The sequence below is a fragment of the Astyanax mexicanus genome, chromosome 6, assembly GCF_023375975.1.
Source record: "Astyanax mexicanus isolate ESR-SI-001 chromosome 6, AstMex3_surface, whole genome shotgun sequence".
Lineage (NCBI taxonomy): Eukaryota > Metazoa > Chordata > Actinopteri > Characiformes > Acestrorhamphidae > Astyanax > Astyanax mexicanus.
In genome coordinates this window covers 13,772,501-13,795,241 of record NC_064413.1, presented here as the reverse complement: position 1 = coordinate 13,795,241, position 22,741 = coordinate 13,772,501, and the positions used below count along the sequence as shown (strand labels likewise).

At 48.6% G+C, this 22,741-nt stretch overlaps 25 non-coding genes and 5 pseudogenes across 25 annotated transcripts; all 30 read left to right on the top strand.

The window, feature by feature from the left end:
* Positions 1–76: 76 nt before the first annotated feature.
* LOC125802768 (U5 spliceosomal RNA) lies at positions 77–193 on the top strand. The gene has a single exon (XR_007439819.1). It is a non-coding gene; the product is annotated as a U5 spliceosomal RNA (small nuclear RNA).
* A 310-nt stretch (positions 194–503) lies between these two features.
* Positions 504–694, top strand: LOC125802719 (U2 spliceosomal RNA). The gene has a single exon (XR_007439769.1). It is a non-coding gene; the product is annotated as a U2 spliceosomal RNA (small nuclear RNA).
* A 527-nt stretch (positions 695–1,221) lies between these two features.
* Positions 1,222–1,338, top strand: LOC125802767 (U5 spliceosomal RNA). Its single transcript, XR_007439818.1, has one exon. It is a non-coding gene; the product is annotated as a U5 spliceosomal RNA (small nuclear RNA).
* Positions 1,339–1,648: 310 nt separating this feature from the next.
* Positions 1,649–1,839, top strand: LOC125802708 (U2 spliceosomal RNA). The gene has a single exon (XR_007439758.1). It is a non-coding gene; the product is annotated as a U2 spliceosomal RNA (small nuclear RNA).
* A 500-nt stretch (positions 1,840–2,339) lies between these two features.
* Positions 2,340–2,456, top strand: LOC125802766 (U5 spliceosomal RNA). Its single transcript, XR_007439817.1, has one exon. It is a non-coding gene; the product is annotated as a U5 spliceosomal RNA (small nuclear RNA).
* A 310-nt stretch (positions 2,457–2,766) lies between these two features.
* Positions 2,767–2,957, top strand: LOC125802697 (U2 spliceosomal RNA). Its single transcript, XR_007439747.1, has one exon. It is a non-coding gene; the product is annotated as a U2 spliceosomal RNA (small nuclear RNA).
* A 500-nt stretch (positions 2,958–3,457) lies between these two features.
* LOC125802765 (U5 spliceosomal RNA) lies at positions 3,458–3,574 on the top strand. The gene has a single exon (XR_007439816.1). It is a non-coding gene; the product is annotated as a U5 spliceosomal RNA (small nuclear RNA).
* A 309-nt stretch (positions 3,575–3,883) lies between these two features.
* Positions 3,884–4,074, top strand: LOC125802686 (U2 spliceosomal RNA). The gene has a single exon (XR_007439736.1). It is a non-coding gene; the product is annotated as a U2 spliceosomal RNA (small nuclear RNA).
* A 527-nt stretch (positions 4,075–4,601) lies between these two features.
* Positions 4,602–4,718, top strand: LOC125802764 (U5 spliceosomal RNA). Its single transcript, XR_007439815.1, has one exon. It is a non-coding gene; the product is annotated as a U5 spliceosomal RNA (small nuclear RNA).
* A 310-nt stretch (positions 4,719–5,028) lies between these two features.
* On the top strand, positions 5,029–5,219 carry LOC125802675 (U2 spliceosomal RNA). The gene has a single exon (XR_007439730.1). It is a non-coding gene; the product is annotated as a U2 spliceosomal RNA (small nuclear RNA).
* Positions 5,220–5,744: 525 nt separating this feature from the next.
* On the top strand, positions 5,745–5,861 carry LOC125802762 (U5 spliceosomal RNA). Its single transcript, XR_007439813.1, has one exon. It is a non-coding gene; the product is annotated as a U5 spliceosomal RNA (small nuclear RNA).
* A 538-nt stretch (positions 5,862–6,399) lies between these two features.
* LOC125802580 (U2 spliceosomal RNA) lies at positions 6,400–6,604 on the top strand (annotated as a pseudogene).
* Positions 6,605–7,133: 529 nt separating this feature from the next.
* LOC125802761 (U5 spliceosomal RNA) lies at positions 7,134–7,250 on the top strand. The gene has a single exon (XR_007439812.1). It is a non-coding gene; the product is annotated as a U5 spliceosomal RNA (small nuclear RNA).
* Positions 7,251–7,713: 463 nt separating this feature from the next.
* LOC125802605 (U2 spliceosomal RNA) lies at positions 7,714–7,899 on the top strand. The gene has a single exon (XR_007439712.1). It is a non-coding gene; the product is annotated as a U2 spliceosomal RNA (small nuclear RNA).
* Positions 7,900–8,427: 528 nt separating this feature from the next.
* Positions 8,428–8,544, top strand: LOC125802760 (U5 spliceosomal RNA). The gene has a single exon (XR_007439811.1). It is a non-coding gene; the product is annotated as a U5 spliceosomal RNA (small nuclear RNA).
* Positions 8,545–9,077: 533 nt separating this feature from the next.
* LOC125802570 (U2 spliceosomal RNA) lies at positions 9,078–9,282 on the top strand (annotated as a pseudogene).
* A 528-nt stretch (positions 9,283–9,810) lies between these two features.
* On the top strand, positions 9,811–9,927 carry LOC125802759 (U5 spliceosomal RNA). The gene has a single exon (XR_007439810.1). It is a non-coding gene; the product is annotated as a U5 spliceosomal RNA (small nuclear RNA).
* Positions 9,928–10,406: 479 nt separating this feature from the next.
* Positions 10,407–10,577, top strand: LOC125802631 (U2 spliceosomal RNA; annotated as a pseudogene).
* Positions 10,578–11,104: 527 nt separating this feature from the next.
* LOC125802758 (U5 spliceosomal RNA) lies at positions 11,105–11,221 on the top strand. Its single transcript, XR_007439809.1, has one exon. It is a non-coding gene; the product is annotated as a U5 spliceosomal RNA (small nuclear RNA).
* Positions 11,222–11,529: 308 nt separating this feature from the next.
* On the top strand, positions 11,530–11,598 carry LOC125802677 (U2 spliceosomal RNA; annotated as a pseudogene).
* A 5,478-nt stretch (positions 11,599–17,076) lies between these two features.
* Positions 17,077–17,283, top strand: LOC125802611 (U2 spliceosomal RNA; annotated as a pseudogene).
* A 526-nt stretch (positions 17,284–17,809) lies between these two features.
* Positions 17,810–17,926, top strand: LOC125802757 (U5 spliceosomal RNA). Its single transcript, XR_007439808.1, has one exon. It is a non-coding gene; the product is annotated as a U5 spliceosomal RNA (small nuclear RNA).
* Positions 17,927–18,388: 462 nt separating this feature from the next.
* On the top strand, positions 18,389–18,574 carry LOC125802604 (U2 spliceosomal RNA). The gene has a single exon (XR_007439711.1). It is a non-coding gene; the product is annotated as a U2 spliceosomal RNA (small nuclear RNA).
* A 528-nt stretch (positions 18,575–19,102) lies between these two features.
* Positions 19,103–19,219, top strand: LOC125802756 (U5 spliceosomal RNA). The gene has a single exon (XR_007439807.1). It is a non-coding gene; the product is annotated as a U5 spliceosomal RNA (small nuclear RNA).
* Positions 19,220–19,526: 307 nt separating this feature from the next.
* LOC125802664 (U2 spliceosomal RNA) lies at positions 19,527–19,717 on the top strand. Its single transcript, XR_007439729.1, has one exon. It is a non-coding gene; the product is annotated as a U2 spliceosomal RNA (small nuclear RNA).
* Positions 19,718–20,244: 527 nt separating this feature from the next.
* LOC125802755 (U5 spliceosomal RNA) lies at positions 20,245–20,361 on the top strand. Its single transcript, XR_007439806.1, has one exon. It is a non-coding gene; the product is annotated as a U5 spliceosomal RNA (small nuclear RNA).
* Positions 20,362–20,669: 308 nt separating this feature from the next.
* Positions 20,670–20,860, top strand: LOC125802652 (U2 spliceosomal RNA). Its single transcript, XR_007439727.1, has one exon. It is a non-coding gene; the product is annotated as a U2 spliceosomal RNA (small nuclear RNA).
* A 526-nt stretch (positions 20,861–21,386) lies between these two features.
* Positions 21,387–21,503, top strand: LOC125802754 (U5 spliceosomal RNA). The gene has a single exon (XR_007439805.1). It is a non-coding gene; the product is annotated as a U5 spliceosomal RNA (small nuclear RNA).
* Positions 21,504–21,809: 306 nt separating this feature from the next.
* Positions 21,810–22,000, top strand: LOC125802641 (U2 spliceosomal RNA). Its single transcript, XR_007439725.1, has one exon. It is a non-coding gene; the product is annotated as a U2 spliceosomal RNA (small nuclear RNA).
* Positions 22,001–22,527: 527 nt separating this feature from the next.
* On the top strand, positions 22,528–22,644 carry LOC125802753 (U5 spliceosomal RNA). Its single transcript, XR_007439804.1, has one exon. It is a non-coding gene; the product is annotated as a U5 spliceosomal RNA (small nuclear RNA).
* Positions 22,645–22,741: the final 97 nt, after the last annotated feature.

Genomic DNA, 22,741 nt, shown 5'->3' with positions numbered 1-22,741 from the left:
CTGCCCTTGCTCCCTGCCTTCCTCCAGCTGCCTCGGCCCTTTCTGGACCTCGGAGGGGTTTGGTGGGTTACGGGTATAGCTCGGGTTTCTCTTCATTCACGTATAAATCTTTCGCCTTTTACTAAAGATTTCCGTGGAGGGGAACGTTGACGAGTATTGCTTATTTTTTGAAAGCTTTGCTTTTAGCGAAGCTGCTCATCTCAGTACCAAAAAAAAAAAAAAAAAAAAAAGACAGAGAGAGAGAGAGAGAGAGAATGAAAACATGAATGAATCAATAAATAATAATAATAAAAAAAAAATAGACTAGGAAGGAATGATGACAAAAGAAAACAGTAAAAAAAAAAAAAAAAAAAGTTTGTAAGGAATAATGGTAAAAGACAGACCTCTTTGAACAATGGCTAGAGTAGGGTGACGTTAAATGGGTGGGACATCTGTTGGCTTCGCCGCTTAGTAGCTACATAGTAAAAAGAAGGGCCCCGCAACCAGGTGGCGATATTCGGGTTATCGCTTCTCGGCCTTTTGGCTAAGATCAAGTGTAGTATCTGTTCTTATCAGTTTAATATCTGATACGCCCTCTATATGAGGGCTACATATTAAATGGATTTTTAGAACAGGGAGCCAGAACAGGAGCTTGCTCCTTCTGCTCCACGCATCGACCTGGTATTGCAGTACCTCCAGGAGCGGTGCACCTTCCTTACAGCGGTGCAAAGAAAGAAGAAACGACTGGGTCGTTGGCTAAGTGCTCAAGAGGGCTGGAATTGATCGGGGGATGGTCAGTTCCTGTGATCTGTCTTGTTTTTCTTCGGCTTGTGTTTTGAAGTGAACCCATGCATGCTTGTGTTGTTTTCTTCTTCTGTTTGTTTATTTATTTATTTAATTCTGTACTTGCTGGCAGGGGAGGGTCTTTTTCGCGCGTTTTCCGTTTTCCCTCCGTTTTTGTTCTTTTTTTTTTTTTTTTTTTTTTTTTAACTTTTTTTTTTTTTTTAACTCGATATGTTGTTTGGCTTGTCTCTTTGTGTTCTTTTGTGTCCCCTTCTGCTCTTTAGGCAAGGACGACCGTCCCGCTCAGGTGTGACGTCATCAGGACTCGTGCGTTTTAACTGGAGGAGAAGACAAAAAAGTTGAAGGTTGTCTTCCCTCTCAATCTGCCCTTGCTCCCTGCCTTCCTCCAGCTGCCTCGGCCCTTTCTGGACCTCGGAGGGGTTTGGTGGGTTACGGGTATAGCTCGGGTTTCTCTTCATTCACGTATAAATCTTTCGCCTTTTACTAAAGATTTCCGTGGAGGGGAACGTTGACGAGTATTGCTTATTTTTTGAAAGCTTTGCTTTTAGCGAAGCTGCTCATCTCAGTACCAAAAAAAAAAAAAAAAAAAAAAGACAGAGAGAGAGAGAGAGAGAGAATGAAAACATGAATGAATCAATAAATAATAATAATAAAAAAAAAATAGACTAGGAAGGAATGATGACAAAAGAAAACAGTAAAAAAAAAAAAAAAAAAAGTTTGTAAGGAATAATGGTAAAAGACAGACCTCTTTGAACAATGGCTAGAGTAGGGTGACGTTAAATGGGTGGGACATCTGTTGGCTTCGCCGCTTAGTAGCTACATAGTAAAAAGAAGGGCCCCGCAACCAGGTGGCGATATTCGGGTTATCGCTTCTCGGCCTTTTGGCTAAGATCAAGTGTAGTATCTGTTCTTATCAGTTTAATATCTGATACGCCCTCTATATGAGGGCTACATATTAAATGGATTTTTAGAACAGGGAGCCAGAACAGGAGCTTGCTCCTTCTGCTCCACGCATCGACCTGGTATTGCAGTACCTCCAGGAGCGGTGCACCTTCCTTACAGCGGTGCAAAGAAAGAAGAAACGACTGGGTCGTTGGCTAAGTGCTCAAGAGGGCTGGAATTGATCGGGGGATGGTCAGTTCCTGTGATCTGTCTTGTTTTTCTTCGGCTTGTGTTTTGAAGTGAACCCATGCATGCTTGTGTTGTTTTCTTCTTCTGTTTGTTTATTTATTTATTTAATTCTGTACTTGCTGGCAGGGGAGGGTCTTTTTCGCGCGTTTTCCGTTTTCCCTCCGTTTTTGTTCTTTTTTTTTTTTTTTTAACTCGATATGTTGTTTGGCTTGTCTCTTTGTGTTCTTTTGTGTCCCCTTCTGCTCTTTAGGCAAGGACGACCGTCCCGCTCAGGTGTGACGTCATCAGGACTCGTGCGTTTTAACTGGAGGAGAAGACAAAAAAGTTGAAGGTTGTCTTCCCTCTCAATCTGCCCTTGCTCCCTGCCTTCCTCCAGCTGCCTCGGCCCTTTCTGGACCTCGGAGGGGTTTGGTGGGTTACGGGTATAGCTCGGGTTTCTCTTCATTCACGTATAAATCTTTCGCCTTTTACTAAAGATTTCCGTGGAGGGGAACGTTGACGAGTATTGCTTATTTTTTGAAAGCTTTGCTTTTAGCGAAGCTGCTCATCTCAGTACCAAAAAAAAAAAAAAAAAAAAAAGACAGAGAGAGAGAGAGAGAGAGAATGAAAACATGAATGAATCAATAAATAATAATAATAAAAAAAAAATAGACTAGGAAGGAATGATGACAAAAGAAAACAGTAAAAAAAAAAAAAAAAAAAGTTTGTAAGGAATAATGGTAAAAGACAGACCTCTTTGAACAATGGCTAGAGTAGGGTGACGTTAAATGGGTGGGACATCTGTTGGCTTCGCCGCTTAGTAGCTACATAGTAAAAAGAAGGGCCCCGCAACCAGGTGGCGATATTCGGGTTATCGCTTCTCGGCCTTTTGGCTAAGATCAAGTGTAGTATCTGTTCTTATCAGTTTAATATCTGATACGCCCTCTATATGAGGGCTACATATTAAATGGATTTTTAGAACAGGGAGCCAGAACAGGAGCTTGCTCCTTCTGCTCCACGCATCGACCTGGTATTGCAGTACCTCCAGGAGCGGTGCACCTTCCTTACAGCGGTGCAAAGAAAGAAGAAACGACTGGGTCGTTGGCTAAGTGCTCAAGAGGGCTGGAATTGATCGGGGGATGGTCAGTTCCTGTGATCTGTCTTGTTTTTCTTCGGCTTGTGTTTTGAAGTGAACCCATGCATGCTTGTGTTGTTTTCTTCTTCTGTTTGTTTATTTATTTATTTAATTCTGTACTTGCTGGCAGGGGAGGGTCTTTTTCGCGCGTTTTCCGTTTTCCCTCCGTTTTTGTTCTTTTTTTTTTTTTTTTAACTCGATATGTTGTTTGGCTTGTCTCTTTGTGTTCTTTTGTGTCCCCTTCTGCTCTTTAGGCAAGGACGACCGTCCCGCTCAGGTGTGACGTCATCAGGACTCGTGCGTTTTAACTGGAGGAGAAGACAAAAAAGTTGAAGGTTGTCTTCCCTCTCAATCTGCCCTTGCTCCCTGCCTTCCTCCAGCTGCCTCGGCCCTTTCTGGACCTCGGAGGGGTTTGGTGGGTTACGGGTATAGCTCGGGTTTCTCTTCATTCACGTATAAATCTTTCGCCTTTTACTAAAGATTTCCGTGGAGGGGAACGTTGACGAGTATTGCTTATTTTTTGAAAGCTTTGCTTTTAGCGAAGCTGCTCATCTCAGTACCAAAAAAAAAAAAAAAAAAAAAAGACAGAGAGAGAGAGAGAGAGAGAATGAAAACATGAATGAATCAATAAATAATAATAATAAAAAAAAATAGACTAGGAAGGAATGATGACAAAAGAAAACAGTAAAAAAAAAAAAAAAAAAAGTTTGTAAGGAATAATGGTAAAAGACAGACCTCTTTGAACAATGGCTAGAGTAGGGTGACGTTAAATGGGTGGGACATCTGTTGGCTTCGCCGCTTAGTAGCTACATAGTAAAAAGAAGGGCCCCGCAACCAGGTGGCGATATTCGGGTTATCGCTTCTCGGCCTTTTGGCTAAGATCAAGTGTAGTATCTGTTCTTATCAGTTTAATATCTGATACGCCCTCTATATGAGGGCTACATATTAAATGGATTTTTAGAACAGGGAGCCAGAACAGGAGCTTGCTCCTTCTGCTCCACGCATCGACCTGGTATTGCAGTACCTCCAGGAGCGGTGCACCTTCCTTACAGCGGTGCAAAGAAAGAAGAAACGACTGGGTCGTTGGCTAAGTGCTCAAGAGGGCTGGAATTGATCGGGGGATGGTCAGTTCCTGTGATCTGTCTTGTTTTTCTTCGGCTTGTGTTTTGAAGTGAACCCATGCATGCTTGTGTTGTTTTCTTCTTCTGTTTGTTTATTTATTTATTTAATTCTGTACTTGCTGGCAGGGGAGGGTCTTTTTCGCGCGTTTTCCGTTTTCCCTCCGTTTTTGTTCTTTTTTTTTTTTTTTTTTTTTTTTTAACTTTTTTTTTTTTTTTAACTCGATATGTTGTTTGGCTTGTCTCTTTGTGTTCTTTTGTGTCCCCTTCTGCTCTTTAGGCAAGGACGACCGTCCCGCTCAGGTGTGACGTCATCAGGACTCGTGCGTTTTAACTGGAGGAGAAGACAAAAAAGTTGAAGGTTGTCTTCCCTCTCAATCTGCCCTTGCTCCCTGCCTTCCTCCAGCTGCCTCGGCCCTTTCTGGACCTCGGAGGGGTTTGGTGGGTTACGGGTATAGCTCGGGTTTCTCTTCATTCACGTATAAATCTTTCGCCTTTTACTAAAGATTTCCGTGGAGGGGAACGTTGACGAGTATTGCTTATTTTTTGAAAGCTTTGCTTTTAGCGAAGCTGCTCATCTCAGTACCAAAAAAAAAAAAAAAAAAAAAAGACAGAGAGAGAGAGAGAGAGAGAATGAAAACATGAATGAATCAATAAATAATAATAATAAAAAAAAAATAGACTAGGAAGGAATGATGACAAAAGAAAACAGTAAAAAAAAAAAAAAAAAAAGTTTGTAAGGAATAATGGTAAAAGACAGACCTCTTTGAACAATGGCTAGAGTAGGGTGACGTTAAATGGGTGGGACATCTGTTGGCTTCGCCGCTTAGTAGCTACATAGTAAAAAGAAGGGCCCTGCAACCAGGTGGCGATATTCGGGTTATCGCTTCTCGGCCTTTTGGCTAAGATCAAGTGTAGTATCTGTTCTTATCAGTTTAATATCTGATACGCCCTCTATATGAGGGCTACATATTAAATGGATTTTTAGAACAGGGAGCCAGAACAGGAGCTTGCTCCTTCTGCTCCACGCATCGACCTGGTATTGCAGTACCTCCAGGAGCGGTGCACCTTCCTTACAGCGGTGCAAAGAAAGAAGAAACGACTGGGTCGTTGGCTAAGTGCTCAAGAGGGCTGGAATTGATCGGGGGATGGTCAGTTCCTGTGATCTGTCTTGTTTTTCTTCGGCTTGTGTTTTGAAGTGAACCCATGCATGCTTGTGTTGTTTTCTTCTTCTGTTTGTTTATTTATTTATTTAATTCTGTACTTGCTGGCAGGGGAGGGTCTTTTTCGCGCGTTTTCCGTTTTCCCTCCGTTTTTGTTCTTTTTTTTTTTTTTTTTTTTTTTAACTTTTTTTTTTTTTTTAACTCGATATGTTGTTTGGCTTGTCTCTTTGTGTTCTTTTGTGTCCCCTTCTGCTCTTTAGGCAAGGACGACCGTCCCGCTCAGGTGTGACGTCATCAGGACTCGTGCGTTTTAACTGGAGGAGAAGACAAAAAAGTTGAAGGTTGTCTTCCCTCTCAATCTGCCCTTGCTCCCTGCCTTCCTCCAGCTGCCTCGGCCCTTTCTGGACCTCGGAGGGGTTTGGTGGGTTACGGGTATAGCTCGGGTTTCTCTTCATTCACGTATAAATCTTTCGCCTTTTACTAAAGATTTCCGTGGAGGGGAACGTTGACGAGTATTGCTTATTTTTTGAAAGCTTTGCTTTTAGCGAAGCTGCTCATCTCAGTACCAAAAAAAAAAAAAAAAAAAAAAGACAGAGAGAGAGAGAGAGAGAGAGAATGAAAACATGAATGAATCAATAAATAATAATAATAAAAAAAAAATAGACTAGGAAGGAATGATGACAAAAGAAAACAGTAAAAAAAAAAAAAAAAAAAGTTTGTAAGGAATAATGGTAAAAGACAGACCTCTTTGAACAATGGCTAGAGTAGGGTGACGTTAAATGGGTGGGACATCTGTTGGCTTCGCCGCTTAGTAGCTACATAGTAAAAAGAAGGGCCCCGCAACCAGGTGGCGATATTCGGGTTATCGCTTCTCGGCCTTTTGGCTAAGATCAAGTGTAGTTATCCGTCCTGCTCTCCGGCAACGGGGTTTGGATGGTGTTTGTCTTTGCGGTCAATCCCCGGTGGGGAGCTGCTTGGACTGCTCGCTTGGTTGCTGATTGGTTTGGGTTGCGATCCACGGCCTTGGAGCGGCGGTTCGGGCACTGTTTGTGTCTGTTTCTGTCGTGCTCTTGGCTGTGTGGACAGTATGCTTGATTGAGGCCTGGGCCGGGAAGGCGACTAGGGCTGGCTGACAGAAAGTATCTGTTCTTATCAGTTTAATATCTGATACGCCCTCTATATGAGGGCTACATATTAAATGGATTTTTAGAACAGGGAGCCAGAACAGGAGCTTGCTCCTTCTGCTCCACGCATCGACCTGGTATTGCAGTACCTCCAGGAGCGGTGCACCTTCCTTACAGCGGTGCAAAGAAAGAAGAAACGACTGGGTCGTTGGCTAAGTGCTCAAGAGGGCTGGAATTGATCGGGGGATGGTCAGTTCCTGTGATCTGTCTTGTTTTTTTTTCTGCTTGTGTTTTGAAGTGAACCCATGCATGCTTGTGTTGTTTTCTTCTTCTGTTTGTTTATTTATTTATTTAATTCTGTACTCGCTGGCAGGGGAGGGTCTTTTTCGCGCGTTTTCCGTTTTCCCTCCGTTTTTGTTCTTTTTTTTTTTTTTTTTTTTTTTTTTTAACTTTTTTTTTTTTTTAACTCGATATGTTGTTTGGCTTGTCTCTTTGTGTTCTTTTGTGTCCCCTTCTGCTCTTTAGGCAAGGACGACCGTCCCGCTCAGGTGTGACGTCATCAGGACTCGTGCGTTTTAACTGGAGGAGAAGACAAAAAAGTTGAAGGTTGTCTTCCCTCTCAATCTGCCCTTGCTCCCTGCCTTCCTCCAGCTGCCTCGGCCCTTTCTGGACCTCGGAGGGGTTTGGTGGGTTACGGGTATAGCTCGGGTTTCTCTTCATTCACGTATAAATCTTTCGCCTTTTACTAAAGATTTCCGTGGAGGGGAACGTTGACGAGTATTGCTTATTTTTTGAAAGCTTTGCTTTTAGCGAAGCTGCTCATCTCAGTACCAAAAAAAAAAAAAAAAAAAAAAGACAGACAGACAGAGAGAGAGAGAGAGAGAGAATGAAAACATGAACGAATCAATAAATAATAATAATAATAAAAAAAATAGACTAGGAAGGAATGATGACAAAAGAAAACAGTAAAAAAAAAAAAAAAAAAAAAGTTTGTAAGGAATAATAGTAAAAGACAGACCTCTTTGAACAATGGCTAGAGTAGGGTGACGTTAAATGGGTGGGACATCTGTTGGCTTCGCCGCTTAGTAGCTACATAGTAAAAAGAAGGGCCCCGCAACCAGGTGGCGATATTCGGGTTATCGCTTCTCGGCCTTTTGGCTAAGATCAGGCGAGTTGTCCTCTTTTGGGGACGAACGGATACTGCTGCTTTTGCGGCCAATCCCCAGTGGGGAGCTGTTTTAAGGCAGCCCACTTGATTAATGCCATGGCTGGGAAGGCGACTAGCTCTGGATTAATCAAAAAAAAAAAAAAAATCTGTTCTTATCAGTTTAATATCTGATACGCCCTCTATATGAGGGCTACATATTAAATGGATTTTTAGAACAGGGAGCCAGAACAGGAGCTTGCTCCTTCTGCTCCACGCATCGACCTGGTATTGCAGTACCTCCAGGAGCGGTGCACCTTCCTTACAGCGGTGCAAAGAAAGAAGAAACGACTGGGTCGTTGGCTAAGTGCTCAAGAGGGCTGGAATTGATCGGGGGATGGTCAGTTCCTGTGATCTGTCTTGTTTTTCTTCGGCTTGTGTTTTGAAGTGAACCCATGCATGCTTGTGTTGTTTTCTTCTTCTGTTTGTTTATTTATTTATTTAATTCTGTACTTGCTGGCAGGGGAGGGTCTTTTTCGCGCGTTTTCCGTTTTCCCTCCGTTTTTGTTCTTTTTTTTTTTTTTTTTTTTTTTTTAACTTTTTTTTTTTTTTTTAACTCGATATGTTGTTTGGCTTGTCTCTTTGTGTTCTTTTGTGTCCCCTTCTGCTCTTTAGGCAAGGACGACCGTCCCGCTCAGGTGTGACGTCATCAGGACTCGTGCGTTTTAACTGGAGGAGAAGACAAAAAAGTTGAAGGTTGTCTTCCCTCTCAATCTGCCCTTGCTCCCTGCCTTCCTCCAGCTGCCTCGGCCCTTTCTGGACCTCGGAGGGGTTTGGTGGGTTACGGGTATAGCTCGGGTTTCTCTTCATTCACGTATAAATCTTTCGCCTTTTACTAAAGATTTCCGTGGAGGGGAACGTTGACGAGTATTGCTTATTTTTTGAAAGCTTTGCTTTTAGCGAAGCTGCTCATCTCAGTACCAAAAAAAAAAAAAAAAAAAAAAGACAGAGAGAGAGAGAGAGAGAATGAAAACATGAATGAATCAATAAATAATAATAATAAAAAAAAATAGACTAGGAAGGAATGATGACAAAAGAAAACAGTAAAAAAAAAAAAAAAAAAAGTTTGTAAGGAATAATGGTAAAAGACAGACCTCTTTGAACAATGGCTAGAGTAGGGTGACGTTAAATGGGTGGGACATCTGTTGGCTTCGCCGCTTAGTAGCTACATAGTAAAAAGAAGGGCCCCGCAACCAGGTGGCGATATTCGGGTTATCGCTTCTCGGCCTTTTGGCTAAGATCAAGTGTAGTTATCCGTCCTGCTCTCCGGCTGGGGGGTTTGGATGGTGTTTGTCTTTGCGGTCAATCCCCGGTGGGGAGCTGCTTGGACTGCTCGCTTGGTTGCTGATTGGTTTGGGTTGCGATCCGCGGCCTTGGGAGGGCGGTTCGGGCACTGTTTGTGTCTGCTTCTGTCGTGCTCTTGGCTGTGTGGACAGTATGCTTGATTGAGGCCTTGGCTGGGAAGGCGACTAGGGCTGGCCTACAGAAAGTATCTGTTCTTATCAGTTTAATATCTGATACGCCCTCTATATGAGGGCTACATATTAAATGGATTTTTAGAACAGGGAGCCAGAACAGGAGCTTGCTCCTTCTGCTCCACGCATCGACCTGGTATTGCAGTACCTCCAGGAGCGGTGCACCTTCCTTACAGCGGTGCAAAGAAAGAAGAAACGACTGGGTCGTTGGCTAAGTGCTCAAGAGGGCTGGAATTGATCGGGGGATGGTCAGTTCCTGTGATCTGTCTTGTTTTTCTTCGGCTTGTGTTTTGAAGTGAACCCATGCATGCTTGTGTTGTTTTCTTCTTCTGTTTGTTTATTTATTTATTTAATTCTGTACTTGCTGGCAGGGGAGGGTCTTTTTCGCGCGTTTTCCGTTTTCCCTCCGTTTTTGTTCTTTTTTTTTTTTTTTTTTTTTTTTTAACTTTTTTTTTTTTTTTTAACTCGATATGTTGTTTGGCTTGTCTCTTTGTGTTCTTTTGTGTCCCCTTCTGCTCTTTAGGCAAGGACGACCGTCCCGCTCAGGTGTGACGTCATCAGGACTCGTGCGTTTTAACTGGAGGAGAAGACAAAAAAGTTGAAGGTTGTCTTCCCTCTCAATCTGCCCTTGCTCCCTGCCTTCCTCCAGCTGCCTCGGCCCTTTCTGGACCTCGGAGGGGTTTGGTGGGTTACGGGTATAGCTCGGGTTTCTCTTCATTCACGTATAAATCTTTCGCCTTTTACTAAAGATTTCCGTGGAGGGGAACGTTGACGAGTATTGCTTATTTTTTGAAAGCTTTGCTTTTAGCGAAGCTGCTCATCTCAGTACCAAAAAAAAAAAAAAAAAAAAAAAAGACAGAGAGAGAGAGAGAGAGAATGAAAACATGAATGAATCAATAAATAATAATAATAAAAAAAAAATAGACTAGGATGGAATGATGACAAAAGAAAACAGTAAAAAAAAAAAAAAAAAAGTTTGTAAGGAATAATGGTAAAAGACAGACCTCTTTGAACAATGGCTAGAGTAGGGTGACGTTAAATGGGTGGGACATCTGTTGGCTTCGCCGCTTAGTAGCTACATAGTAAAAAGAAGGGCCCCGCAACCAGGTGGCGATATTCGGGTTATCGCTTCTCGGCCTTTTGGCTAAGATCAGGCGAGTTGTCCTCTTTTGGGGACGAACGGATACTGCTGCTTTTGCGGCCAATCCCCAGTGGGGAGCTGTTTTAAGGCAGCCCACTTGATTAATGCCATGGCTGGGGAGGCGACTAGCTCTGGATTAATCAAAAAAAAAAAAAAAAAAAAAAAAAAAAATCTGTTCTTATCAGTTTAATATCTGATACGCCCTCTATATGAGGGCTACATATTAAATGGATTTTTAGAACAGGGAGCCAGAACAGGAGCTTGCTCCTTCTGCTCCACGCATCGACCTGGTATTGCAGTACCTCCAGGAGCGGTGCACCTTCCTTACAGCGGTGCAAAGAAAGAAGAAACGACTGGGTCGTTGGCTAAGTGCTCAAGAGGGCTGGAATTGATCGGGGGATGGTCAGTTCCTGTGATCTGTCTTGTTTTTCTTCGGCTTGTGTTTTGAAGTGAACCCATGCATGCTTGTGTTGTTTTCTTCTTCTGTTTGTTTATTTATTTATTTAATTCTGTACTTGCTGGCAGGGGAGGGTCTTTTTCGCGCGTTTTCCGTTTTCCCTCCGTTTTTGTTCTTTTTTTTTTTTTTTTTTTTTTTTTAACTTTTTTTTTTTTTTTAACTCGATATGTTGTTTGGCTTGTCTCTTTGTGTTCTTTTGTGTCCCCTTCTGCTCTTTAGGCAAGGACGACCGTCCCGCTCAGGTGTGACGTCATCAGGACTCGTGCGTTTTAACTGGAGGAGAAGACAAAAAAGTTGAAGGTTGTCTTCCCTCTCAATCTGCCCTTGCTCCCTGCCTTCCTCCAGCTGCCTCGGCCCTTTCTGGACCTCGGAGGGGTTTGGTGGGTTACGGGTATAGCTCGGGTTTCTCTTCATTCACGTATAAATCTTTCGCCTTTTACTAAAGATTTCCGTGGAGGGGAACGTTGACGAGTATTGCTTATTTTTTGAAAGCTTTGCTTTTAGCGAAGCTGCTCATCTCAGTACCAAAAAAAAAAAAAAAAAAAAAAGACAGAGAGAGAGAGAGAGAGAATGAAAACATGAATGAATCAATAAATAATAATAATAAAAAAAAAATAGACTAGGAAGGAATGATGACAAAAGAAAACAGTAAAAAAAAAAAAAAAAAAAGTTTGTAAGGAATAATGGTAAAAGACAGACCTCTTTGAACAATGGCTAGAGTAGGGTGACGTTAAATGGGTGGGACATCTGTTGGCTTCGCCGCTTAGTAGCTACATAGTAAAAAGAAGGGCCCCGCAACCAGGTGGCGATATTCGGGTTATCGCTTCTCGGCCTTTTGGCTAAGATCAAGTGTAGTATCTGTCTTTTTAAAGACGGGCTGCACTTGCTGAAAGAGCAGGATGGCAGAGGAGGCGACCATGCCGGCCCGAGTGGTGCGGCTTAAGAACACCGTCAGGGTGGAACTGGCTAAGGACGCCCCTCAGGACGTGAGGGACCGGTTTGGCTGGGATTGGCTGGTGCTGAGGGTCCTGCAGGGACTTCTGGGCATCGAAAAGAACAAAATTTTCTGCCTGCAGGACTTCTCTGGCGCCGGCTTTCTGGATGTGACCCTCTTCACGTACCTGGACTGCTCGGCCTTCTACGAGGGGTGCAGCCGACTGCGAGACCACGACCTGCTGCGGGGCATCACCTTCTCCCCGCTCTTCGCCCTGGAAGAGGTGCCTATCACCGTCCACCTCTACAACCCGTACGTGGAGGACGGGATCATCCGCGCCTTCCTGGCCAGGTACTGCAGCGCCGTGTCAATGGGAGAGCGACTTCGGGGAAGGTACGGCATTTGGAACGGGAAGCGGCGGTTCCAGGTCCGGCTCCGGGCGGATCCGGCAGCCCCGGGGGCTTTCCTGCACCCCCCGGGGAGCTTTGCCATCGGGCCCCACCGCGGCTTCCTCCACTACCCGGGGCAGCCTCTGTACTGCCGTCGATGTGGAGGCCTGGGCCACGCCAAGGAGGCGTGCCCGGGACTGCGCTGCCGCTTCTGTGGGAAGGACGGCCACACCGCGGCGGACTGCGAGGCACCTAAGGCCTGCAGCATCTGCGGGAGCGACCAGCACCTCTTCCGGGGCTGCCCGCAGCGGACGGCGCCAACGGCCGGCAGTACCGAAGACCGCCCGGGACCCAGCAAGGCTGCCGGCGTTCTAGCCGGCCCCCCACCCGGCCCGGCGGCCGGTCCGGCAGAGCCGGCAGAGGATGCGGCGGGTCCTTCCGACCCTCCGCCGCGCCGGGACTCGCCTGCAGCCAGCACTCCGGTCCCGGCTCCCCGCCCGCCACCCGAGACTGGCCGAGCGGCCCTGGAGGGCCCGGCCACGGGAGATCCGGCGGCCCAGCCCGGCCCGGAGGACACCGCCGACGAGCCCGCCCTGGGAGCGCGCCCTGACTCCGGGGTCTGGACCCCCCTCAATTGGGCCGAGGCCCTGGAGGCCCTCGACCTCCCCAGTGCCCGGCAGCCTGTGGACTGGGCGGAGGACGGCATCCCCGACAGCATGGAGGACATGGACTCGGGACCGTCACCGGGCCCTTCCAGGGTCCGGCCCGCCGGGGACGCGGGGGGCGACCGGGACAGGGAGTCCAAACGCCCTCGCAGCTCGGTGGGGAGTGAGTTCGACCTCCTCTCCGTGGAGCTCTCCGGGGCTGGGGACACCCAGCCGCCAGGGACGGGGACCCAGCCCCCGGCCACCGCGGCCTCCCGGGACATGGAACTTTCGCCCTTGCTTCTGAGCGCGGACGAGAGCAGCCAGGGAGATGAACACGGGGGGGAAGACTGGACAAGGGTGATGCCCAAGCGGCCCGGGAGGGGGAGGGCGAGAGCTCGCGATTCTGATGGAGGGACGGGTTAGGGAGTGCCCTCTAGGGGCCCTCGGAGGGAGGGTAGGTGGGAGGTGGGTTTGGTGCACGGCGGAGGGGTGGGGGGTGAGTGGTTGGGAGGGAGGTGAGTGTTGTGGGGAGTGGGGGTGGCGGGGGCGGGGTGTGATCCCTAGTCGGGAGGGCCAGCAAGGGGCGGGGTTAGGTGGTCTTTTTCTCCCCTCCCCATGGCGGATCTGAAGGTAGGTACCCTCAATGTTCGGGGGCTGAAGAATGGGGACAAGCGGAGGGCAGTGTTTGGGAGCCTGCGGGACACTAAACTCGATCTTGTTTTCCTGCAGGAGTGCCACATTGACTCGGAGGACACCCGGCGGCGTTTCGGGGAGGACTGGCAGTGGGGGCCCTCGGCATGGAGCGCGGGGACTGGGAGAGGGGACGGGGTAGGTCTCCTTTTCCGCTCCCACGACTTCGCTGTGACGGCGGTCCTGAGTGTGGTGCCGGGGAGGGTGATATGCACCGATGGTACGTGGAGGGGGCTGAGGTTCCGGGCTGTAGGGGTGTATGCCCCCAGCAGGATAGGGGAGCGCCGGGGGTTTTTCGGAGCTCTGGCACCGCTGCTCTGTACCGGCCGGGTGCTGGTGGTGGGGGGAGACTTCAACGTCGACCCCGACACGTGCCCGGGGGGGGAGCTGGCCCGGGTGATGGCAGGTGCGCAGATGGTAGACGCGTATAGGTCGGTCGAGCCGCACGCAAAGGGTAACTCCTGGAGGAACTCCAGGGGGGACGCTTCGAGGCTCGACCACCTGTACGTGGGAGAGGGGACGGAAGTGCGGCACTGTACGGTGTCGCCGTTCTGGGCCTCCGACCACTGCCTGGTCAGCATGGAGGTGAGGACAGCGGGGCTCCGGACGGGTAGGGGCCTGTGGAGGATGAACACATCTTTCCTCGCAGACCCTGCCTTCCGGGCCGTCTTCCGACAGCTGTACCGGGGCTGGAGGCAACTCCGGGGGCGGTACGGGACGCAGGGGGAGTGGTGGGAGGACACCAAGCGCAGGGTTGCCACCCTTTGCCGGTGGTGGGGGAGGGAGAAAGCGAGGCGTAGGAGGGAGTGGCTCGCCTCCTGGTCGGACGCCCTGTCCGCGGCCTGGCGCGGAGGCGACCAGACCCGGATCAGGGAGGCCAGTGAGGTCCTCAGGGCGTACCATCAGGCCGCGGCCCGCCGACACTGCGCTTTCGTGCGGGGGCAGAGGCTGGAGCTGGACGAGCGTCCGACCCGCTTCTTTTTCGGCTCCGTGCGGGAGCGCAGGGGCCGGCAGTATGTCGAGGGGTTTAGGGACGGAGACCGGCTGGTCACCTCGGTCGAGGGGATGCTCGGCTTGGCGCGTTCCTTTTACGGGGACCTCTTTGGACGGGGGTCGATGGGAGAGGACCACGCGGCGCCGTTTCTCGACGGCGTCCGGGACCGTCTGCCGGAAGCGGAGAGGCGGGAGCTGGAAGCCCCCATCGCTCTGGAGGAGATGGAGAGCGCCATGCGCTCCCTGAACACCGGGGTGGCCCCCGGAGGGGACGGCCTCCCGGCGGAGTTCTACAGGTCCTTCTGGCCGTTGGTCGGACCGGACCTGGCGGAGGTCTACCGGGAGGCCGGTGGTCTGGGCCACTTGCACGGGTCTGCCCTCACGGGGCACATCGCGCTACTGCCGAAGAAGGGCGATCGGGCCTCGCTGTCCAATTGGCGGCCCATCACTCTCCTTACGGCGGATTATAAGATCCTGGCGAAGGTATGGGTCCTGAGGCTTAGGAGGGTCATGGCGTCGGTGGTCCATCCCGACCAGACGTGTGGCGTGCCGGGCCGCATGTGCGCCATGAACCTGGCGCTCGTCCGCGACGCTTTGGCCTGGGCGGAGCAGCGTCGGGTTCCACTGGCCCTCTTGGGCCTCGATCAGGAAAAGGCTTTTGATCGGGTGAACCACGACTTCCTGTTCGCCGTGTTGGAGAGGATGGGCTTCGGCCCGGCCTTTCTGGCAGCGGTGCGCCTGCTCTACAGGGGGGCGGTGAGCCGTGTGGGGGTGAACGGGTACTACTCCGGGCTTCTGGAGCAGGGGGGGGGGGTCAGACAGGGCTGCCCCTTGTCCCCCCTCCTCTACGTTCTGTATCTGGAGCCCCTGATGGAGAGGATCAGGCGGGACCGCGCCTTTGGGGGCCTCCACATCCCAGGGGGGAGGGGGTTGGCCGCCAAGGTGTCGGTGTACGCAGACGACGCGACGCTGTTCCTGGGGGCGGACGGGGACTTCCGGGTTGCCGGCGCGATCCTCGAGGCGTTCTCGGACGCCACGGGGGCCCGCATCAACCGCGGGAAGTCTGCGGTCTTGTACGCCGGAACCTGGGCCGGAAGGAAGGATGTGCCGGGGGGTTTCACCCTTTGTCCGGACGGTCTCAAGATCTTGGGCGTTGTCTTTTGGAGAGAGGGCAGCGCCCAGAAGAACTGGGAGGCCGCCCTGGGGAAGCTGCAGGCAAGGGCGGAGATCTGGGGCAGGAGGGACCTTTCGCTGACGGGCCGGGTGCTCGTGGCGAAGGCGGCCCTCATGGCCAGCCTGAACCACCTGGCGTACGTGTTTCCCGTCCCGTTTGTGACGGGCAGGCGGCTGGAACGCCTGCTTTACTCGTTCGTGTGGTGGGGAAGGCAGGAGAAGGTGAGCCGCCGGGTCATGTATCTGGACCGGAAAAAGGGAGGGAGGGGGGTGCCCTGCGCCCCGTACAAGGCCCTAGCCCAGTTTGTGGCCTTCCACGCCGGACTGGTGGAGGGGTCCGCGGGTCACGCCGCGAGCCTCTTCGCCAAGTTCTGGGTCGCCTTCCCCTTGCGGGCGGCGGTCCCGTGGAGGGGGACGGAGCCGTGGTCGGAGGACCGCCCCTGGCACTACCAGAGGATGGCCGAGTTCGTCCGCGACAACCCCTGGTGCTTGGAGGACGGCCTGGTGCTGGACCATAAGGGTCTGTACAGGGCCTGGAGGGACAGGCACGTGGCTCCGGTCACGGGCGAAAGGCCCGTGATCCTCGGCGCGGACTGGCCCGCGCTCCAGCCCGAGTGGCTGGACGGCGCCAGTGCCGACCTGCACTGGCTGGGGGCCCTGGACCGCCTGCCCGTCAGGGAAAGGTTACACAGGCACGGGGTCGCTCGCTCGCCGTTGTGCCCGGCAGGGTGCGGCGGCGAGGAGACGGTCGGCCACGTCATGTGGTCGTGTCCCGTCGCCTCCGCTCTCTGGGCCAGGGTGTCGGATTGGTGGCGGTCGGTGGGGGGCCACCCCCCCCTGGACAGGGAACTGGTCCTCTACGGCCGGAGGCTGCGTCAGGCCCCCCCGGCCGTGGCGCGAGCGCTATGGGCCGCCGTGTCGGCAGCGAAATGCGTGCTCTGGGGCGCCCGTTGTGAGTGCCTCCAGCGGGCCGCCCCCCGGGTGGACCCCGAGTCGATGATGGCAGCCCTCCGCAACAGGATCCGCCAGGTAAGGAGGGGGGGAGGGGCGGGGGAGGGAATCGTCAGGGCGGGAGTAGGGCGGCTGGACGAGGGCGGTTTCGCAGGCCCCACCGTGCTGGGGCGGCCGTGGTGGCCGCGGGGACTGGGGGGGCCTTCCTGACCCCAAGCCCCCGGTCGGTGAGCGGGGTCCGGGAGGGGGGGGGGGGTGGGGGTTTGTTGGGCGGGCGGGACTCTGTCGTGCCGGGCGGGGGCCTGTTTGAGGGCGGGGGTGATGCGTCGGGCCGCGCGGGAGAATGCTGTGGGATTTTGTTGGGACGGGAGGGTTTTATTCGGGGGGGGTGGGGGCTGTGGGACTGTGTTGGTGTGGGTGGGTTTTGTGGGGGGGGGGTTTTGTGGGGACGGTTTTTGGGGTCGGGCGGGTCTTTCCGGGTGTTTGGTTTTTGGGGGGTGGGTACTGTGGGACTTTGTTGGACTAGGGGTGGTGGGGAGTGTGGTGGTGGGTGTGCACGTGTTTTTGAGTTGATTGGAATGTGTGAAGCATCTGTTTGAATAAAGCGTGGGTTTACCCCGATTAAAAAAAAAAAAAAAAAAAATCTGTTCTTATCAGTTTAATATCTGATACGCCCTCTATATGAGGGCTACATATTAAATGGATTTTTAGAACAGGGAGCCAGAACAGGAGCTTGCTCCTTCTGCTCCACGCATCGACCTGGTATTGCAGTACCTCCAGGAGCGGTGCACCTTCCTTACAGCGGTGCAAAGAAAGAAGAAACGACTGGGTCGTTGGCTAAGTGCTCAAGAGGGCTGGAATTGATCGGGGGATGGTCAGTTCCTGTGATCTGTCTTGTTTTTCTTCGGCTTGTGTTTTGAAGTGAACCCATGCATGCTTGTGTTGTTTTCTTCTTCTGTTTGTTTATTTATTTATTTAATTCTGTACTTGCTGGCAGGGGAGGGTCTTTTTCGCGCGTTTTCCGTTTTCCCTCCGTTTTTGTTCTTTTTTTTTTTTTTTTTTTTTTTTAACTTTTTTTTTTTTTTTAACTCGATATGTTGTTTGGCTTGTCTCTTTGTGTTCTTTTGTGTCCCCTTCTGCTCTTTAGGCAAGGACGACCGTCCCGCTCAGGTGTGACGTCATCAGGACTCGTGCGTTTTAACTGGAGGAGAAGACAAAAAAGTTGAAGGTTGTCTTCCCTCTCAATCTGCCCTTGCTCCCTGCCTTCCTCCAGCTGCCTCGGCCCTTTCTGGACCTCGGAGGGGTTTGGTGGGTTACGGGTATAGCTCGGGTTTCTCTTCATTCACGTATAAATCTTTCGCCTTTTACTAAAGATTTCCGTGGAGGGGAACGTTGACGAGTATTGCTTATTTTTTGAAAGCTTTGCTTTTAGCGAAGCTGCTCATCTCAGTACCAAAAAAAAAAAAAAAAAAAAAGACAGACAGACAGAGAGAGAGAGAGAGAGAGAATGAAAACATGAACGAATCAATAAATAATAATAATAATAAAAAAAAATAGACTAGGAAGGAATGATGACAAAAGAAAACAGTAAAAAAAAAAAAAAAAAAAAGTTTGTAAGGAATAATAGTAAAAGACAGACCTCTTTGAACAATGGCTAGAGTAGGGTGACGTTAAATGGGTGGGACATCTGTTGGCTTCGCCGCTTAGTAGCTACATAGTAAAAAGAAGGGCCCCGCAACCAGGTGGCGATATTCGGGTTATCGCTTCTCGGCCTTTTGGCTAAGATCAGGCGAGTTGTCCTCTTTTGGGGACGAACGGATACTGCTGCTTTTGCGGCCAATCCCCAGTGGGGAGCTGTTTTAAGGCAGCCCACTTGATTAATGCCATGGCTGGGAAGGCGACTAGCTCTGGATTAATCAAAAAAAAAAAAAAAATCTGTTCTTATCAGTTTAATATCTGATACGCCCTCTATATGAGGGCTACATATTAAATGGATTTTTAGAACAGGGAGCCAGAACAGGAGCTTGCTCCTTCTGCTCCACGCATCGACCTGGTATTGCAGTACCTCCAGGAGCGGTGCACCTTCCTTACAGCGGTGCAAAGAAAGAAGAAACGACTGGGTCGTTGGCTAAGTGCTCAAGAGGGCTGGAATTGATCGGGGGATGGTCAGTTCCTGTGATCTGTCTTGTTTTTCTTCGGCTTGTGTTTTGAAGTGAACCCATGCATGCTTGTGTTGTTTTCTTCTTCTGTTTGTTTATTTATTTATTTAATTCTGTACTTGCTGGCAGGGGAGGGTCTTTTTCGCGCGTTTTCCGTTTTCCCTCCGTTTTTGTTCTTTTTTTTTTTTTTTTTTTTTTTTTAACTTTTTTTTTTTTTTTTAACTCGATATGTTGTTTGGCTTGTCTCTTTGTGTTCTTTTGTGTCCCCTTCTGCTCTTTAGGCAAGGACGACCGTCCCGCTCAGGTGTGACGTCATCAGGACTCGTGCGTTTTAACTGGAGGAGAAGACAAAAAAGTTGAAGGTTGTCTTCCCTCTCAATCTGCCCTTGCTCCCTGCCTTCCTCCAGCTGCCTCGGCCCTTTCTGGACCTCGGAGGGGTTTGGTGGGTTACGGGTATAGCTCGGGTTTCTCTTCATTCACGTATAAATCTTTCGCCTTTTACTAAAGATTTCCGTGGAGGGGAACGTTGACGAGTATTGCTTATTTTTTGAAAGCTTTGCTTTTAGCGAAGCTGCTCATCTCAGTACCAAAAAAAAAAAAAAAAAAAAAAGACAGAGAGAGAGAGAGAGAGAATGAAAACATGAATGAATCAATAAATAATAATAATAAAAAAAAAATAGACTAGGATGGAATGATGACAAAAGAAAACAGTAAAAAAAAAAAAAAAAAAGTTTGTAAGGAATAATGGTAAAAGACAGACCTCTTTGAACAATGGCTAGAGTAGGGTGACGTTAAATGGGTGGGACATCTGTTGGCTTCGCCGCTTAGTAGCTACATAGTAAAAAGAAGGGCCCCGCAACCAGGTGGCGATATTCGGGTTATCGCTTCTCGGCCTTTTGGCTAAGATCAAGTGTAGTATCTGTTCTTATCAGTTTAATATCTGATACGCCCTCTATATGAGGGCTACATATTAAATGGATTTTTAGAACAGGGAGCCAGAACAGGAGCTTGCTCCTTCTGCTCCACGCATCGACCTGGTATTGCAGTACCTCCAGGAGCGGTGCACCTTCCTTACAGCGGTGCAAAGAAAGAAGAAACGACTGGGTCGTTGGCTAAGTGCTCAAGAGGGCTGGAATTGATCGGGGGATGGTCAGTTCCTGTGATCTGTCTTGTTTTTCTTCGGCTTGTGTTTTGAAGTGAACCCATGCATGCTTGTGTTGTTTTCTTCTTCTGTTTGTTTATTTATTTATTTAATTCTGTACTTGCTGGCAGGGGAGGGTCTTTTTCGCGCGTTTTCCGTTTTCCCTCCGTTTTTGTTCTTTTTTTTTTTTTTTTTTTTTTTTTAACTTTTTTTTTTTTTTTAACTCGATATGTTGTTTGGCTTGTCTCTTTGTGTTCTTTTGTGTCCCCTTCTGCTCTTTAGGCAAGGACGACCGTCCCGCTCAGGTGTGACGTCATCAGGACTCGTGCGTTTTAACTGGAGGAGAAGACAAAAAAGTTGAAGGTTGTCTTCCCTCTCAATCTGCCCTTGCTCCCTGCCTTCCTCCAGCTGCCTCGGCCCTTTCTGGACCTCGGAGGGGTTTGGTGGGTTACGGGTATAGCTCGGGTTTCTCTTCATTCACGTATAAATCTTTCGCCTTTTACTAAAGATTTCCGTGGAGGGGAACGTTGACGAGTATTGCTTATTTTTTGAAAGCTTTGCTTTTAGCGAAGCTGCTCATCTCAGTACCAAAAAAAAAAAAAAAAAAAAAAGACAGAGAGAGAGAGAGAGAGAATGAAAACATGAATGAATCAATAAATAATAATAATAAAAAAAAAATAGACTAGGAAGGAATGATGACAAAAGAAAACAGTAAAAAAAAAAAAAAAAAAAGTTTGTAAGGAATAATGGTAAAAGACAGACCTCTTTGAACAATGGCTAGAGTAGGGTGACGTTAAATGGGTGGGACATCTGTTGGCTTCGCCGCTTAGTAGCTACATAGTAAAAAGAAGGGCCCCGCAACCAGGTGGCGATATTCGGGTTATCGCTTCTCGGCCTTTTGGCTAAGATCAAGTGTAGTATCTGTTCTTATCAGTTTAATATCTGATACGCCCTCTATATGAGGGCTACATATTAAATGGATTTTTAGAACAGGGAGCCAGAACAGGAGCTTGCTCCTTCTGCTCCACGCATCGACCTGGTATTGCAGTACCTCCAGGAGCGGTGCACCTTCCTTACAGCGGTGCAAAGAAAGAAGAAACGACTGGGTCGTTGGCTAAGTGCTCAAGAGGGCTGGAATTGATCGGGGGATGGTCAGTTCCTGTGATCTGTCTTGTTTTTCTTCGGCTTGTGTTTTGAAGTGAACCCATGCATGCTTGTGTTGTTTTCTTCTTCTGTTTGTTTATTTATTTATTTAATTCTGTACTTGCTGGCAGGGGAGGGTCTTTTTCGCGCGTTTTCCGTTTTCCCTCCGTTTTTGTTCTTTTTTTTTTTTTTTTTTTTTTTTAACTTTTTTTTTTTTTTTAACTCGATATGTTGTTTGGCTTGTCTCTTTGTGTTCTTTTGTGTCCCCTTCTGCTCTTTAGGCAAGGACGACCGTCCCGCTCAGGTGTGACGTCATCAGGACTCGTGCGTTTTAACTGGAGGAGAAGACAAAAAAGTTGAAGGTTGTCTTCCCTCTCAATCTGCCCTTGCTCCCTGCCTTCCTCCAGCTGCCTCGGCCCTTTCTGGACCTCGGAGGGGTTTGGTGGGTTACGGGTATAGCTCGGGTTTCTCTTCATTCACGTATAAATCTTTCGCCTTTTACTAAAGATTTCCGTGGAGGGGAACGTTGACGAGTATTGCTTATTTTTTGAAAGCTTTGCTTTTAGCGAAGCTGCTCATCTCAGTACCAAAAAAAAAAAAAAAAAAAAGACAGAGAGAGAGAGAGAGAGAATGAAAACATGAATGAATCAATAAATAATAATAATAAAAAAAAAATAGACTAGGAAGGAATGATGACAAAAGAAAACAGTAAAAAAAAAAAAAAAAAAAGTTTGTAAGGAATAATGGTAAAAGACAGACCTCTTTGAACAATGGCTAGAGTAGGGTGACGTTAAATGGGTGGGACATCTGTTGGCTTCGCCGCTTAGTAGCTACATAGTAAAAAGAAGGGCCCCGCAACCAGGTGGCGATATTCGGGTTATCGCTTCTCGGCCTTTTGGCTAAGATCAAGTGTAGTATCTGTTCTTATCAGTTTAATATCTGATACGCCCTCTATATGAGGGCTACATATTAAATGGATTTTTAGAACAGGGAGCCAGAACAGGAGCTTGCTCCTTCTGCTCCACGCATCGACCTGGTATTGCAGTACCTCCAGGAGCGGTGCACCTTCCTTACAGCGGTGCAAAGAAAGAAGAAACGACTGGGTCGTTGGCTAAGTGCTCAAGAGGGCTGGAATTGATCGGGGGATGGTCAGTTCCTGTGATCTGTCTTGTTTTTCTTCGGCTTGTGTTTTGAAGTGAACCCATGCATGCTTGTGTTGTTTTCTTCTTCTGTTTGTTTATTTATTTATTTAATTCTGTACTTGCTGGCAGGGGAGGGTCTTTTTCGCGCGTTTTCCGTTTTCCCTCCGTTTTTGTTCTTTTTTTTTTTTTTTTTTTTTTTTTAACTTTTTTTTTTTTTTTAACTCGATATGTTGTTTGGCTTGTCTCTTTGTGTTCTTTTGTGTCCCCTTCTGCTCTTTAGGCAAGGACGACCGTCCCGCTCAGGTGTGACGTCATCAGGACTCGTGCGTTTTAACTGGAGGAGAAGACAAAAAAGTTGAAGGTTGTCTTCCCTCTCAATCTGCCCTTGCTCCCTGCCTTCCTCCAGCTGCCTCGGCCCTTTCTGGACCTCGGAGGGGTTTGGTGGGTTACGGGTATAGCTCGGGTTTCTCTTCATTCACGTATAAATCTTTCGCCTTTTACTAAAGATTTCCGTGGAGGGGAACGTTGACGAGTATTGCTTATTTTTTGAAAGCTTTGCTTTTAGCGAAGCTGCTCATCTCAGTACCAAAAAAAAAAAAAAAAAAAAAGACAGAGAGAGAGAGAGAGAGAATGAAAACATGAATGAATCAATAAATAATAATAATAAAA